This window comes from Macaca nemestrina, chromosome 1, assembly GCF_043159975.1.
Source record: "Macaca nemestrina isolate mMacNem1 chromosome 1, mMacNem.hap1, whole genome shotgun sequence".
Lineage (NCBI taxonomy): Eukaryota > Metazoa > Chordata > Mammalia > Primates > Cercopithecidae > Macaca > Macaca nemestrina.
In genome coordinates, this window is record NC_092125.1 from 80594291 (window position 1) to 80612323 (window position 18033).

Sequence of the window (18033 nt, forward strand, 5' to 3'; positions counted from 1 at the left end):
TCCAAAGACATTTTGTTGGAAAGTCTGTTAGTCAACCTGTGCCTTAATTACCACAGGTAAGCAGAACCAAAGCACCCTATTCCAAAGCTCTCTCCCATTGTGTGGGGAAACTGCTCTTTCCATCCACACCTCAAGGCAGGAGACAACAACCATTCTGTCTGTATGGTGGGAACAAGACAGCATAAATACCTTGCAGACAATGACCAGAGTGGTGCACACTGAAAGAGTTGCAGCTTGTAGGAGCTCAGCAGGAAGCCCAGCAGCTCATGCTAAGCTTGTGTTCCAACAGTCAACATGGGAGGAGAACATAGGTCAGAAAACAAAGAGATGAGGACAGGGAATTTAGAAAAGCCAGCCTGGGCAGGATAGGCTCTTTAGACAACCTGTGTACTTCCAAAGGGAAGGAAGCAATGAAGCCCTTCATCTGACCCCAAAAGAGACGTCACTTTCTTTTCTTGTTCTTCCAGTTTTATGACCCTCCCCACATCAACACCCCAGTAACTTCCTAGAGACCAACACCCTCCTCCCAACCTCAACCTAAGACTTCTTAGAGTCAAACACCTTAGGGGCAGAGATTTAAGTACTTTGTGCACTCTTTTCTTCCTCTAACTCTAAGGAAGAGACATTCTCCCAGATTCAATTGCAAGTCGAGAATCCCACTGCATACCCAGGAAACACATCCAAATGGAATATGAAATTGCTGACTGCTCAGAGCTTTGTGCTGCATTAAAAAAAAAAAAAAAAAAAAAAAAAAAAACATCCAGAAAAAAAGTTCATTCCCGATAAAGACTCACTGATGTTAGGCTGCCTGTTTTCCACTTGCCCTCAGCACCACCCCGTCTCTGTCTCTGCTTATCCTTTCCACCCTGCCTTGTGCTCTGGGAGGCTGACCTATACAGATGGCATTAAAAGGCCTTTTGGCTCCCAGCTGGGTCCAGCCAATGTGGAACGCTACCATAAAATGGGAGGGAGGAGGGGAGAGACGGGTCAGTGTACACGCGGCCTCCCTCCCTGCAGAGTCCTGGCTGATACTGAATATGGGAGCATCCTGCTCTGATCAGGTTGCTCTTGCTACCTAATTCTGTCTCTGAGTAACCACTCTTCTTTTCATCCTTTCAGGCCCCAAAACACACCCTTCCACCCTCTGTTACTTCCTCTGGGGCACTGCACAGTCCCCTGTGGCTTTTCCAGACAGAGCCTTCTCATTTCAAAATAAGTCCATTTATTAACCTCTTTGAATACCTGCCATCTCCTCACATTCTGCTGTTGAGTTTCTGACTCTACAGTCAAGAAAATAAACTCTCAGAAAAGAACTTTAGCCTGGAGATCCCGGGCCATGCTGCTGAATCAAGCTGTGAGGTCATGGCAAGGAGGGCCTGTCCCTAATTGTCACTTCAGGATATTCCAAATATGAAGATAGGAGGGAATACTGGTGTCCATCTTTGTTAGGCCTAGAAAACTAAGCTAAGATTGGATGCTTATTTTACTTTAATGCAGTATCTGCACAGTAAATGTTTGCAATTCAGAAGCATTTTTCCCCAAATATTTAGGAAATAGCCCTCCTCTCTAATAAAAGTATTTTGAAATTGTTATAACATTTTGTTTGTTTTCTCAGGTTTTTATATTTTCAGGTCATTAAAAAAATCATCCTTGCTTGGCTATGCTACCAAAATCTCAACTGCCCTGTGGGTATGGCCCGGAAGAAAGACAATGCTTGCCACCAGTCCTGCTGGGCAGCCCAGCCTTGATCCAGAGGTCTGGGAGGGCATGGATGATGTGTTCCAACCCTATTTGTATCACCCTCTAATCGGAATCCTGGTTTGTAGCCCATTCTGAAGGAGCCTGCTTTAATTCCCTAAACAGATGTCTCCAAATGAGAAACGAAAAAAGAAATTTGTAAAGCAAATGACTGTCAGGTGTTTGGTCCAGTCTGACTTAACCAGACACTTCAAGTACAGTTTAAAAAAAAAAGAAAGAAAGAAAAAGAAACATAATTTTGGAGCCAGAAGACCCGGATGCAAATTCTGGCCAATGTACTTAATGTATCTATCTTGTGATGCTCAACCGCTCATATTTGTGTATCTATCTTGTGATGCTCAACCGCTCATATTTGTCATCTGCGAGGTGGGTATAGTAAAATGTCCTCACCTGCACAGTATCATAAAATGTAAATAAGGTAATTTGCCTAAAAACATATTAAAATCAAATATGCCAGGCAGATTTTATGTTTGTTTTTATTGTTTTAGAAAACAGAGTCTCACTCTGTTGCCTAGTCTGTAGGGCAGTGGCATGATCATAACTTACTGCAGCTCACACTCCCGGGCTCAAGCAATCCTCCCACCTCAGCCTCACAAGTAGCAAGGACTACAGGCATGCACCACCATGCCTGGCTAACTTTTTAAACTTTTTTTGTAGAGATGGGGTCTTGCTAGGTTTCTCAGGCTGATGTTGAACTCCTGGCCTCAAACAGTCCTCCCACCTTGGTTTCCCAAAACTTTCAGATTACAGGCTTGAGCTACTACACCCTACCAGATGTTTGTTTTAACAAAAATCATGAAAAAACAAAATAGTAGAATCTAAGCCATTTTGTCCAAAAGTCATTCACCCAAATATTAATTAAGGGCTTGGCATTGATTCAGAAGATGTATACTGCATAGAGTCAGCCTCTAGAGTTTGCAACAGAATTAAGGAAACAAATATAGCTTTAATGATTATTAGAGTATTAGGAAGTATATTCTGATGGCTAAGTTGTGTCATTTTAAAAAGTTCTTTATGACCATGGTTCACGGAAGAAAGACAGGAAGGTAGATTCATTTCTGTAATGAGAGAGGTCTTCACAGAGGAATTTGGTGTGGAATAATAATTGGAGTTAACATTTATTAAGTAATTCTTATCACTTTAAGACATAATTTTAAGCTGTTCATATATTAATGCATCTAAGCCTCAAACATCCACATGAAATAGTTATTACAATTTTCTCCATCTACAAAGGAGGAAACTAAATTTCAGAGAGTTTAAGTAATGTGTTCATTGTGCACAATTAAGCAAGTGGAAGACCTAAAATTCAAACCTGGACAGTCTGAGTCCAGAGCTCTACTTTGACCCTTCCTGATGATGTGGGTGCCCCTGGTACACCTGCTAACACATGGCACAAAGGTTCTGCAAACTCTATTGAACAATTTGCCATCTGGCTCCTTCCATCTTGGCTCCTTCTTATCCAGTAACTAAATGAGAACTAGAAAAAGGTGTTCTACTTCCAGTCCACGGGTGACCTGCTAAGTAACCTTGGGAGATTTCATATGTCCTGCCACAGATTGTCAGTCTTAAATAATGAATTTCAGAAAATATAATTAAGTACAGTTTATTTGAGTGCAAAGCTTGAGGATGGCCACCCAAGACACCAACTCCAAACAAACAGGGTCAGCATTCCAAAGTAGAGAAGTTAAGGTTTCACTTAAATAGAAATCTTAGCAGGATTATGACATTTTCCATACAAGATCAGAGCATATGCCACAGCAATTTAATTGGTTAAAAATTGCTACATCCCAAGGCAGATTACTCTATAACTCCCCAAGGAGGGGTAGTCATCTGAGTAGGTGTCTTAGCTCCAGCACTGTTTGGTCTTAATTATTTAGAGAAAAAAGAAAAGAAAAAGGCAGAAATTGCAAGTGCAAGGCACATGACTCAGATGGCATAGCCACCTTCCTCTCAAGGCTCAGGATAATTTAAAGCTCCCACCAGATGCAGTGGCAAACACTTGTAATGTCAGCACTTTGGGAGGCCAAGGTGGGAGGCTCACTTGAGCTCGAGAGTTTGAGACCAGCCTGGACAACATGGTGAAATCCTGTATCTACTAAAAATACAAAAATTAGCTGGGTGTGGTGGCACACACCTGTAATCCCAGCTACTCAGGAGCCTGAGGCAGGAGATTCCTTGAACTCGGAGGCGGAGATTGCAGTGAGCCAAGCCGAGGTCACACCATTGCACTCCAGGCTAGCGACAGAGCAAGACTTCGTCTCAAAAAAAAAAAAAAAAAAAAAAAGAAGAAAGAAAGAAAGAAAAGAAAAGAAAAAAGAAATCTGGTCTCTACAAAAAATACAAAAATTAGCCAGGCGTGGTGGTGTGCACCTGTAGTCCCAGATACTCAGGAGGCTGAGGTGGGAGGATCTAGGTTGCAGTGAGCCTAGATCCTGCCACTGTACTCCAGCCTGGGCAAAAGATTGAGACCCTGTCTCAGAAAGAAAAAAAAAAAAAAGAACAGAAAAGTGAACATGGTCAATTTCTTTAAATTATATTTTAAAAGTATTAAAAATGTAAAGTTCCAACAGCTTTAAGTTTGAATTAAGTTTGAATTTTTTAATTTCACAGCTTCTTTATCAATAAATCCAAAATACTTCCACAAATGTACCTCAACTATCAGAATAAAAGAAACTGTGAGAATAAATGGGAAAGGCTGCTAAAGAATACAAATGACCTAAAACAGTAAATTAATTGTCACCATTACTATTTATTTTTTACTGTCTATTTAACCCCATGGCCAGAAAGCATATTTCTAACTATAATCTGTAATGACAAAAGGAAAGTGGGCAGAAGCATGTGCCCAGATCGGCATGGTCCGACAACCTCCGCAGGATTAGTTGCTGTGTATGCAAGTCCTGCAGCAGATGGAACAGCAAGTGTGCACATCTGTATTATTCAGGTGACGCGAGGATACAGAAGAAGAACAGAAATGACTTTTAGAACCAGTCTTGTTTTCTGCTTGTGTTATTTTATACAGGACTACTTAATGTCTCATTTTCAAAATTGTCTAAATATGCATGTCTTTGATGCAAGCAAGACACAGGGCTCCTAAATAAAAGAAGAAATAGGAATATGAGTAAACAGTAATGACTGTTTTTCTTCTTCTTTAAAATATATTATTCTACTCTGGTAGCATAGAGAAGCCCTAAGGGAGCACTGAGTAGAATTTTTAAAAATCCCTTCCTCTGATTCAGTCCATACTAGCTTCATGATGACACCTGAGCAAACTCAGTTGAATGAATTTCTGAATGAATAAGAAGTGACAGAAATCAATCAGATATCTCTGCTGCCGCCAAATGTACAATATGACAATGTCACTGACTGGGAGAGAGCTAAGATTAGCCCTTGGACCAAGTGTGGGAGGTTTAAAATGCATAATGTGGAAGTAATAGGACAGGAAGTACCTGTCTTACATTTGATAACCTGAAAAAGGGGATAGAATTAATATCTCTTGGCTTGCCACGTCTGGTGAATTAAAGGGAATATTTACTTGACTATAGAGAATGCAGGAATAGAACCATAGATGTGACAGAAATATTGGCAAGTATTTATTCATTCATTATTTCACTCATTCATAAATCATTCAGTGACTGTCAAATAACTGACTACCTGTCAAGCAAACGCGGCTAGGTGCTGTAGATTAAACACGAAAGAAGTGGAGTCCTTGATAAGAGGAGCTCACAACGTAGTGATAGAAATAGGCATAAGCAAATAAATATAATGTGATGAGTTTATCTTAATTACAGCGATGGGCACAGGGTACTGGGAGAGCCCTTAAGGAGGTGCAGGGAGGCAGGAGGAATGCTTCCTAGAGAAATGACCTTGGAGCTAAGTGTTCAAGTATCAGCACGAGTTGACCAGGTGAGGGGCAGGGAGATTTTGCACCAAGAGGATCTATTTGAGTAAACAACTGAAAATGAGATAGAGAATGGTTTATGCAGACAACTGCAGACAATTTACTGTAGTATAAAATGCAAAGCAGGAAATGGGAGAGAAGAAGCAGAAAAGGTGGTGAGGACCAGGCCACAGTTGGCCTTATCCAAAGAAGCAGAAAAGGTGATGAGGATCAGGCCACAGCAGGCCTTCCCCAAAGAAGCAGCTTGTTTTTTATCCTTTTGGGTAGAGGTTCTCAAACTTCAGCCTGATTCAGAATGACCTGAAGGGTTTTCTAAGCATTCATTGCTGGGCCCCACCTCTCAGAGTTTCTGACCTCCTAGGGCTGGTGTAAGGCCTGAGAATTTGCATTTCTAACAAGTTCTCATGTGATGCAGATGATGCTGGTCCTGATAACACCCTGCTCTAGGCAACCAAAAGGGCTTACTGGGTTTCAAGCAAGACATCCATAAGGTAAGTTGTGCCTCTTAGAATCCATGGACTCTCTGGATAGGCTGCAATTTTAAGAGCCAAGGCCTGGAGGTGGGGAAGCCAGTTAGGAGGCTGTGCCAGAGGCCCAAATGGAGAAGGAGACAGACAAACCGAACTATAACTTTGTTAGTTAGCAATTCCATACATTACTCACAAACATTATTGTGGAAAAAATCAATGTATCATGTTTGCAATGTCTGGCTCTTTAATTAGTGCATAAAATGTGAACAATATTGAAAGAAAAAATATTTAAGAGAAAAGAGGTAGAACTGGAGCTATACACATTTTCTATTGAGAAATGAATCCTACTGATTAAAACCAGAAAATAGAGATTAGTTTCCTACCTTGGATTCCTCATCCCAGTGATAGGGACAGAAGGGAGGGAAATTCTGGGCAGAAGAGGGCAAGTCCTTGGCAAGGGCCCCACCCTCAAGCTGAAAAGCCTAATACCGCACCAAAAGTGAGAAGTTACATCCCTGTTTTCCTGATCAATGTTGCCTTTTCCAAAACCACCTGTGGCCCACCCTACCCCTGATCCTGTGCCCATAAAAGCCCCAAGCTTAGCCAGTAGAGACAGCAGAAGCAGTTGGATGTCAGAAACTACAGTTGGACGTTGGAGAGAAGCAGCTTGAATTCAGAGGGAGAGCTTGATGGCATAACTTCAGAGAGGAGTCCAACCAGGGACGGCCAGACTCCAGGGGAAGATTACCTTCCCTCTCTATCCCCTTTTCAGCTCCCCTTCCAGCTGACAGCCACTTTCATCAGCACTAAAATCCCCCACATTTACCACCTTCAATTTGTTCATGCCACCTCATTCCTCCTGGACACCAGGTAAGAACTCAAGTGCCACAAGTGTGGGTTCAAAAGGCTGTCACACTGACCCTCCACTGAGCTGTTAACACCTAAGCCATCAGTGGATGGCAAAGCTAAAAGGGCACTGTATAATACTTCCTCTGGGGCTTCAGGGGTCATGGGCACCCTCCCCTAGAGGCTGCAACAGGGCCAGTACAGGGTTGGCTCTTGCTGGTATCCAAAAGCACCCACCCCAACTCCTGTACCCACTCATCTGCACTTCCCATCTCATAAGGGGTGGAGCAGCAATTGAGTGGAGTTCACCACTGCTGGTGCCCATGCACCCCAGTTCCTACCAATGAAGGGGTCAGGGAAATATCCTGCTTTACCAGCCTGGCCTATTGGATGAGCTAGTAAGCAGTGTCTCATCAAACCCCTTTGGAAAGTAAAACAATTCCAACTCTGAAAGAAGAAGAAGGCAGGGCTTTGGAATTAACAAAGAATATATAGAAAATAAAAATGGACACCTGGGTGGCATGCCAGACCCCTACTGACTCCAGTAAGGATGGTATCATGTCCAAGAGGGCAAAAAAAAAAAAAAGAGAGAGATCCAGAGACAACAAAGGAGACATGGGGTTTATTAGGGGGAATTTCCATACAAGGATGGTCCAGTGGCAGTGGGGCTGAACAGGAGAACCACTACCATTTGTAAAAAGTATACAGCTTACATAGTATTTTTACTTAGCACCCTCCATCCAGCAACCTTTACCTTGCAACCTCCATTCAACCCAAAACAAAAAACCTCGATCCTCTGTATGACCTGCATTCTAAGTGATGGGCTAGAGGTTCAGATGTCCTTCATAGATAAAGACTGAATCTCCAGGTTGGCCACTCCTGGACTTGGAACATACATTCTTCTTAGATCACAGTGTCATTCTCAGGGTATGCTTAAGTTAAATTATTGCTGTCAAGTGTGCCTGCTGGGGGGTGGCATGAAGGAGGTGGGAATGAGTGAGCTCAGACACATCAATTCCCCCAGTCTGACATCCAGGTAAAGCCCCACACCTGCAAACCCAACCCCCAAATCACCAAATATTTTCTAGTTGACTTTCTCCACCCTGAGTTCATCACAGTTCCTCCCCTGGAATCTGAAGATCAATGAGAAAGACACAGAGACTAAAAGATGTTCCAGGAAAATCTCAGAGCAAAAGTTCTTCTGCTGGGAGCCCCAGAATCCAGAGGAGGTCTGGAATCACCTTTCCCTAGGTCATTCAGTAACACCCTGAATGCTGTGTGACCCCAGTTTCACAAAAGCATGCTTCATCAACCATCTGTAGAGAAGAACTAGTTTGTTTGTTTGTTTTGAATATCCAATCCACCATGCATCTGTGCACTTGTAAAATATGATTTAACAATGGATTACAATAACCACAGTCTGATCATGACAAAAAACATCAGAAAAATCTCAACTGAGGGACATTCTACAAACTACCCAACCAGTACTCCTCACAACTGTCAAAGTCAACAAAAACAAGCAAAGTCTCAGAGACTATCACAGCCAAGAGGAGCCTAGGGAGACACAGTAATTAAATGTAATGCACTAGCCTAGATGCAATCCTAGAACAGAAAAAGATCAGGTAAAATTAAGGAAACCTGAATTGAGGGACATTCTACAAACTACCCAACCAGTACTCCTCACAACTGTCAAAGTCAACAAAAACAAAGTCTCAGAGACTATCACAGCCAAGAGGAGTCTAGGGAAACACAATAATTAAATGTAATGCAGTACCCTAGATGCAATCTTAGAACAGATAAAGATCAGGTAAAATTAAACAAACCTGAATAAACTGTGGACTTTAGTTAATAATATGTATCAATATTGGCTCACTAATTACAGATGTACCACACTGCTGTTAAAAAACAGGGAAATGGTGTAGGGTATATAGGAACTCACACTATCTTTGCAATTTTTCTGGAAATCTAAAACTGTTCTAAAAACATTTTATCTTTAAAAATGAAGTTGCTAGAAAAATAAATTAGAAAAAGCAAAATGAACAAAATATAACCTCCAAATTTATGATATTCAGCAGACATAAAATTACATTTCAATAAATATAAGAATAAACATAACCTAGAAAAAAGAAAAGAATAGCAAACATTATACACCTCTTTTATTGAAAGTGTGTATATAGGACAATAAGTAATGAATCACTTATATACAATGATAATTTTTGTCATTCTGCAATTGTAACTAAACAAAGAGTGTGGAAGAGTGAGTCCACATACTAAACACTGAAGTGCATACTTTGAAGGAACATCAGATTTGTCAGTATTAAAGTTCTTAACATGACAAATTAGCATGCTTTGTGCTGGTTAATGTATTTGATTAAGTTTGGATTGATCACAATGCTTCTCACTTATGATAATGTATACCTAAATTATTTCTGTGTTTCATAACACCGATAGTAGAGAAACAAGTCTTACAGATATATGTTGACAGGAGGATTAGAAGTGATTTTAAAAGGAATTTTAGCAAGCTTAGCATATTTATGTTGAAACTTTATTCAAAATGAAGTAAGCAATATTTTATTTTTGATATTTATTTTCAATCCATCAGTAACCACTCCAACAACCTTTTCCAATAAAGTCATAATGAAATTTAAATTATCTCTCAATGAAAGGAATGGATTTCAGATCAATAAATTTCCTATGTAAGAATTTTTTTTTTTTTTTTTTTTTTTTTTTTTTGTGACAGAGTCTTGCACTTTCACCGGGGCTGGAGTGCAATGGAGCAATTTCGGCTCACTGCAAATTCCGCCTCCTGGGTTCAAGTGATTCTCCCACCTTAGCCTCCGGAGTAGCTGGGATTACAGGCGCCCACCACCACGCCCAGGTAATTTTTTGTACTTTTTTAGTAGAGACGGGGTTTCATTATGTTGGCCAGGATGGTCTTGAACTCTTGACCTTTGATCTGCCCGCCTCAGACTCCCAAAGAGCTGGGATTACAGGGTGCCTGGCCCCCTATGTAAGAATATTTTTAGTAGAAAATAAAATGCAAAAATTCTGCCAAAATTCATCAAGTGTTTGGTGATAACATTTTACATTTTTGAAATAATCAGGATCATGACTTAGGTGAAAATTGTTAAATTATGGAACATGTCATAATAATCTTTAAATCTCTGTTCTTCTAAGCTTCCAATTTTGTTCTTGTCCTTTGATCTTATCTGCCACTGACAATTATTCTGTACTCCTTCCTTTTATGGAAGTATTAGGATCATTATAATACCAAAGATATGAGACAAACGAGCAGTTCAGATGTCCAATTTACCTCTTTAAGAAGATGAAACCTAATACTTTTCTTATCTTGCAGAAGTATTAAGAGCTTATTCTATAAATCAAGCACACTCAACTTTTCTGCTCTACAATCACTGTGCCTTAATATGTAATGAGTCATTTGTAATTCATCTTCCATGTTATCACATAGTAAAGAGAATAATCTAGAATGTAATGCATTCCACTTTACTTAATTTACAATTTTTATTGTGTCACTTGGCACATTGTTTATTTAGGCTTTTTTCATAGCATGACTTTTGCAATAAAGGAAACAGTGCAGTGATTTTTCTTCTGGCCCAAGCTCCTTGATCTAGGTAACTACTTCAGAAAATTTTCTTTTCACTGGAAGTGTGACATCAGAGCATACTTCTATACAAAACTTAAACTCTAAAACATACTTGTTAACTTTGTAATCCTTCACAGATTTATATAGTTCAGAGTTAATCATAATTGTCAACGGTGAAGCTTAAAAAATTAATTCTTCAAACCACCATCATGTTCAAGTTGCACATATATAAAAAGAATTGCAAGTTAATAATATCAGTGTATAAGTCAAATTTCAATGAAAAACACTTTGCTAAGTTTATTTGTTCTTTGAGTTGGTCTTATCTCATTAGCCAGTTCAAAATTACATCAAGCTATTGTGTCCAAATACAGTTACACCTACATGTCAAAGTAGCTTCAGCTATTTTGCTATATAATTATCCTATATTTCCCAGCAAACATCTTTAAAACAGTTTAGCAATTATATATGATTTTTAGTGTTATCAATATGAAGTTCTATTTTATGCATAAAATTTTCAACGTCTATTTCTTCCATGTTTTAAATTCAGCACACTTTTTTTCAAATAATTCTTTTAGTTTTGACCTTTTTTATGTTTTGTGTATAAATGTCACTTACATTTTCTAGTTTTATTGTCTCATTAGCTAGCACGTCTCTGAAAATGGAATCCAACAATATATTTAAAAGTTAATCCATTATGACCAATTAGAATTTATCCCAGGAATACAAAGTTGGATAACATTCTAAAAGCACAGTATAAACAAATTAAGAAAAATCATACTAGCTCAACAGATGTAAAAAGGCATTTGACAAATTTCAATATTAATTCCATTAATTCCTGATAAATACTCTCAGCAAACTAAGAATAGACGGGAACTTCCACAACATGAAACAGTGCTACAAAAAACCTACAGCTAACATCATACGTAATGATGAAAGATTGAATGCTTTCCCCCATGACAGGCTGAATTACATCCCATCCTCCAAATTCATATGTTCAAATCCTAACCCATTGGTACCTTAAGATGTACCATGGGTATTTGGAGATATGGTTTTTAAAGATGTAATTAAGGTAAAATGAGGACACATGGCTAAGCCCTAATCCAGTATGACTGGAGCCCTCATAAGAACAGAATAGGACACAGACGGATACAGAGAAAGACCATGTGAAAAGGCGGCCATCTGCAAGCCAAGGAGAGAAACCTCAGAGGAAACCAAACTTTCCAGCACCTTGATCGTAGACTCCTAGACTCCAGAACTGTGAGAAAATACATTTCTGTTGTTTAAGCCACCCAGTGTGCAATATTTTGTTATAGCAGCCCTAGCAAACTAATCATCTCCTAAGATTAGGAAAAGACAAATATGTCTTCCTTCATCACTTCTACCTAGCATTGTCCTGGAAGTTAAGGCCAGTGCCAAAAGTCAAGAAAAAAAAATTAAAATTGTCCAGAATGGGAAGGGACAACTAAAAATATTTTTGTTTGCAGATGACAAGAATGTCTAAGTAGGCCAGGCGCAGTAGCTCACGCCTGTAATCCCAGCACTTTGGGAGGCCAAGGTGGGCGGATCACAAGGTCAGGAGATTGAGACCATCCTGGTTAACATGGTGAAACCCCATCTCTACTAAAAATACAAAAAACTAGCCAGGTGTGGTGGTAGGCGCCTGTAATCCCAGCTACTCAGGAGGCTGAGGCAGGAGAATGGCATGAATCCGGGAGGCAGAGCTTGCAGTGAACCGAGATCGTGCCACTGCACTCCAGTCTGGGTGACAGAGTGAGACTCTATCTCAAAAAAAAAAAGAAAGTCTATGTAGAAAATCTTATGAAATATGTTTAAAGGGTATCAGGATTAGTGAGCGAGTTTAGCAGAGTTGCATTTTATAAAATCAACACATAAAACTATTTTATTTCTCTATACAAGCAACAAAAAACAGAATTCAAAATTGCAAGACACTACTATTTACAGTAGCTTAAAAAAATATTAAATACCTGAGGTTAGGTATGACAAAAGGTACACAAGACCTAGATAAATGGAGAGATATATCATGTTCATGAGCCAGAAGACTCGATACTGTGAAAATGTCATTTCTCCCAAAATTGACCTAGAGAATCAACACAACCCCAAAAGGAAACACCAGTCAAAAAAACTGATTCTAAAATTCATATGGAAATGTGAAGGACCTAGAATAGCAACAACAACTTTGAAAATAAAGAACATAGTTGGAAGACTAACACAACCCACTTTCAAAATGTATTATAACACTATAGCAGGAGTTAGCAAATTAAGACCTGCAGACCAAATTCAGCCCATGACCTGTTTTTTACAGTCCTCAAGCTAAGAGTGGTTTTTATATTTTTAAATGCTTGTTAGAAACACACACACACACACACACTGCAGAGGACATATGTGCCCCACAAATCTTAAAATATTTACTATCTGACCCATTATGGAAAAAGTTTGCTGACCCTTAAGCTACACTAACCAAGACAATGTAGTATTGTCAAACAGACACACAAATAGATCAGTGGAACAGAAGAGAGAACCCAAAAATAGACCCATACATATATGGACCACTGATTTTTTTACAAAAGTGCAAAGGCAATTCAGTGGACAAATGATAGTTTTACTATCAAATGGTGCTGAAAGAATTGGATATCTATGTGCAAATAAAGTAAACTTTGGTCTATGCTAAACTTTGCATAATACACAAAAATTAACTCAAAATGTATCATAATCTAAATGTAAGCCTAAAATTATATAACTTCTAGAAGAAAACATAAAAGAAAATCTTTGTGACCTTGGATTTGTCAAAGATAACCCTTAGATATGACACTAAACCAAGATCCATGAAGAAAAAAATTGACAAATTGAACTTTAACTAAATTTAAAATGTCTGTTCTCAAAAGTCACTGTTAAAAGATTAAAATACAAACCAAATACTAGAAGAAAAATTTGCAAATCATGTATCTGATAAAGAATTTGCATTGGAATACACAAAGAACCCTCAAAACTCAATAATCAAAACCTAATATGTTTTAAACAGGCAAAATATTTGAACAGACACTTCACTAAAGAAGATATAAGCATAGCAAATAAGCACATGAAATGAGGGTCAACATCATTAGTCATCAAGACAATGCAAATTAAAACTTCAGGTAAATACCACTACACGTCTATCGGAATGACTAAAATTAAAATTATTGGCCATACCAAGTATTGGCAAAGATGTGAAAGAAGTGGAACTCTATACTGCTGACAGAAATGTCAAAATGGCAGAACTACTTTTAAAAACAGTTAGGCAGTTTCTTAAACATATGAACGTACACCTATTATGATCATGCCTAGGGGTAGTTCCAAGAGAATGAAAACATGTGTACATATAAAGACTTGTGCCCAAATGTTCATAGCAGCTTCGTTTGGAGTAGCAAGAAACTGGAAGCAAACCAAAGAGCTATCATCACATTAATGAATAAACAAACTGTGATATAACCATACAATGGAACAGTATTCAATGGTGAGAAAGAATTAACTATTGAAAATGCAACAACATGGATAAATCTCAAAATACTTATGCTGTGTAAAAGACATCATACCAAAAAAAAAAAGAAAAAGTACATACTCTGATTCAATTTATAGAAAATACTAGAAAACAGAAACTAATCTATTTGACAGAAAGCACATGATCCTGGGGATATGGAGAGGGTAGGCAAAAGAGATCAGGAAGAAGGGAAAAGATGCAAGAAAACTTTGGGAATGACGAAGATGTTCATTATCTTGATTGCGATAATGAGTTCTCAATTACATACATACATCAAAACTTAGCAAATTTTATGCTTTAAATATGTACATTTAAGTTATACCAACTACACCTCTATAAAGCTGTTTTTAAAAGTAAGGCAAGCTACAATTTTTACTTTGCTTCAAAAATTAAACTAATTTTTTACTTAAAGCAAATAAACAAACCAAAAACACTGCCATTTAAGTACTGAGTGTGATAGAACACAAAATTTCACTGAGACACAAACATAAAGCAGAGAAAAATCCAAGACTACCCATCATTTGTTAGCAAATATAAATCATTTGGGGAAACCCTGAATATTGTACACACCATATTTCACTCTCCACCCTCAGTTCCATCTTGGACATTCTCTGTGTACATTAGTATGCAAAAGACTCCACAGGTCCTGAGGAAGGAAACTTACTTGACTGGCCCAGGCCCATTTTTCCCAGATAACTGTTAGTATTCCATAGAACTGGCATCCATGGGTACACTTTAGAAGACAATTGTATAGACTGTAGGTGTTAGCAGACATCAAGTAAGGGTGATAGGCATAGCAAGGAAAAGAGGGATTACTTCTAGCCCTAATATTTTTTAATCTATGACACTCAAAAGTTGGACTATTAAGCTAGACCCAAGTCAAGATCAAAATACATGCTAGAAACACTCTCAGAACATTTTAATTACATTTTAAATGTCATAAAAAGGGGGAGGAAATAAAAAGAGATGATGAAGTCCAAAGTCAATCGATAATTTGCCTTTGCTTCTTACAGGTTTTACCATATTCTGTCCTTGACAAATTTCTGTATTATCTTAGCTGTGAATTAACCTCTATGCTTTGCAGACTAAGTTAATCCTTCTGTAAATTTTACATCTTTATGGTTCCATGTCTAAAAGGATAACCATCACCAAGTTAAAACTGCAAGCAATAATTTCTAATTTCTTTTTTTTTAGAATCTCTAAAAGTCATTTTAATTTGCATTATATATTTCTCTCTACCGTTTTACAGAGACAGAGACCAGCTTTTCATTTTCAAGGATTGATGGACAATCATCCATGAGCTCTTGAAGTTTAATAACAGAAAACTGTACTTGTTTCTCAAATCATTTGGCTACTGTAAGAAGCTGCAGGTCACAAAATGCACATTCGGTAAACTACAGTCCTATTGGCAAACCTCGGTTTGAGAGTGCAACAGGAATACTCACTGCTGGCTATCCTGCCATGTTTAGAGCCTGTGTGAAACTATCATCCTGGGCACTTCTTGTTCTGTTGTCTTCTTTGATGAACTCCAAGTATGGTACTGCCTCACTCAGGGTGGTGGGAGTTAGCAAGACATCTACTCCAGAGTTAAAAGCGTTCACAAAATCATTAGCAATGAGGTATCTCACCTTCTGTGCTTTGATGAAATAATTTTCATAGTTTTTTTTTAAACAAGAAAAAGTTTCCTGAGAGAATTCTTCCTCTCACCACATCATTGAATCCTTCTTGTCTGGTTGCAGCATGCCTGGCTTCACTGGACACATCAATTTCACATCAGTGACCATATCGTAGCCCATCAAATCTTGCCATATTTGATGCCACTTCCAATGTGTGCAATACATGGTAGCAGACAACTGAATAACTGGTGTGAGGAAGGGATGCTTCAATTACTTTGGCCCTCACAGACTAAAAGAGGTCAGCAAATTTGGACTGAAGAGATTGTACTTCACTGATAATTCTGGTACAAGATATTTTTTGGAATTCCTATACATTGTTTGTTTACATCTGTCAAACTGGGAAGTATGAATGGTTTAACAGGATCTTGTACTGTGGTAGAATCCTTGGGGTCATGTCCAGCCAGTACACCCAACACAACTGCTGCATCATCCACACATCTGGTTAAGATTCCTGGCAGATCCATCAAATTCACCAGGGAAATGAGACCATGACGTGAAAGTAAGCCATAGCTTGGTTTGAAACCAACAGGTTTAATTTTCCTCTGATTTGTATTCCCATACTCCTATTATAGTTCATGACACATTGCATTATAACTATATGTTAATGTATCTGTCTTCTTTGCTCCTGAAGGCAGACACTGTCTTATTCAACACTCAGTAAATGTATTTTAAATTGAATTATCATCATTAATAATATATTAATGGTTTTCCTCAAAACACATACACACTCTCTCTCCCTCACACACACAGAGGGAGGGAGTGGGAAGGGGGGGAGAGAGAGAGAGAGAAACTTAGGAGGAGCTATAAGAGAAGGTTACAGTTTTAGCTCTTGCCTTTTCATGGATTACAACCTAAGACAGATAATAAAGAAAGACATGGATGATCACAGTGAACTTCCATAGTATAGACCTGAAAAGGAGGCAGACAATGAACAGATAAGATAGTAAATAAATCAGGACTTTTGCCTGCAGCAGTTGAAGCAAAAACCCTAGTGCAAAAAAAAATTACATTGGCTCACAGACCTAGAAAATTCAAGAAATGTATCTGACTAAAGGTACAGCTAAACCCAGGGTTTCAGATTATATCGCTTGGATGTCTAATACCCATTTGAAGCCTAACATGTCAAAAACCTGACCTTCTTCTAATCATTCTCCAGAATCCACTCCCTATTGTGCCTTCTGCATCTCAGGAAATGGCAGCTCCATTGCCTCAGTTATTCAGGCCAGGAACCCTAGAGTCAGTCTTGATCCCTCTCTTTCTCTGACTCTCCACATCTAATCCGTCATCATATTGTAGGCTTCACCTTCAAAGTGCATCCTGAATGCAATGTTCTTACTACATCTCCTAAACCAAATCATTCCTCACCTAAATAAATATCCTTTGCCTTCCTAGGGTCACTTTTCAACATAGACCAGAAAGACGTTTAAAGTAAGTTAGATCATGTCCCCTCTTTGCAAAATCCTCCATTGCCTTCTCATCTCACTCCACACAAAAGCCAAAATCCTTACAATGGCCTCCAAGGCCCCATGCTATAGGCTTCCCTCCCCTCTCATCATCACCTCCTCATCTCCCCCTCACTCTGCCCCCGCCATACTGGTCTCCTTGCTCTTCTGTTACTCAAACAGACTGAGCATGTTCTCATTCTCAGGCCTTTGCATTTGTTCTTCCCTTTGTCCAAATATGCACTTCCTGCAGATGTCTGCATAGCTCACACTCTCATCCTGCAGACCTTTTCGTAAAATCATTTTCTCAGAGAGGCCCTCACAAGCTGTTCTTTCAAAACCACAACAATCCCCACCACCCAATTCTCTATTTTCCTTCCTCATGGTTTATCTCCACAGCACTTATCAAACATGCTACCTAAGTTACTGAATTGTGTTTATTTTCTGTCTCTCCTTGCTAGAATGTAAATTCCTTTCTCCATTGGTAGATACCCATGTGTTCCAGGAAGAGATGATGGACAGTTGCTCCTTTTCCACCACAGTTCAGTGCAGCATTGAACTATGTCACCTGGACCTGAAGTTTTATAGGGTTTCTTACCAAAAAACGATTCTTTCAGCTTTTTCCAGTGTTCCCTTTTCCACTGGGGGTCAACCCTAGTCCTGGAGCCAGGATATAGAACAAGACACCATCCTACCCCCAACTGGAACCATATAATATCCATCCTCCCTGCTTTGATAACAGAACTGCCGAGTTTCAGCTGGCAGCCTATGTGGCCATGTGCATAAACCCTGAACAACAGAATG

The 18033-nt window shown here is 38.9% G+C and overlaps 1 pseudogene; it reads right to left on the bottom strand.

Annotated features, from left to right (window-relative positions):
- Positions 1–15346: 15346 nt before the first annotated feature.
- On the bottom strand, positions 15347–17613 carry LOC105493735 (glutamyl-tRNA(Gln) amidotransferase subunit A, mitochondrial pseudogene; annotated as a pseudogene).
- Between the last annotated feature and the right edge of the window lie 420 nt (positions 17614–18033).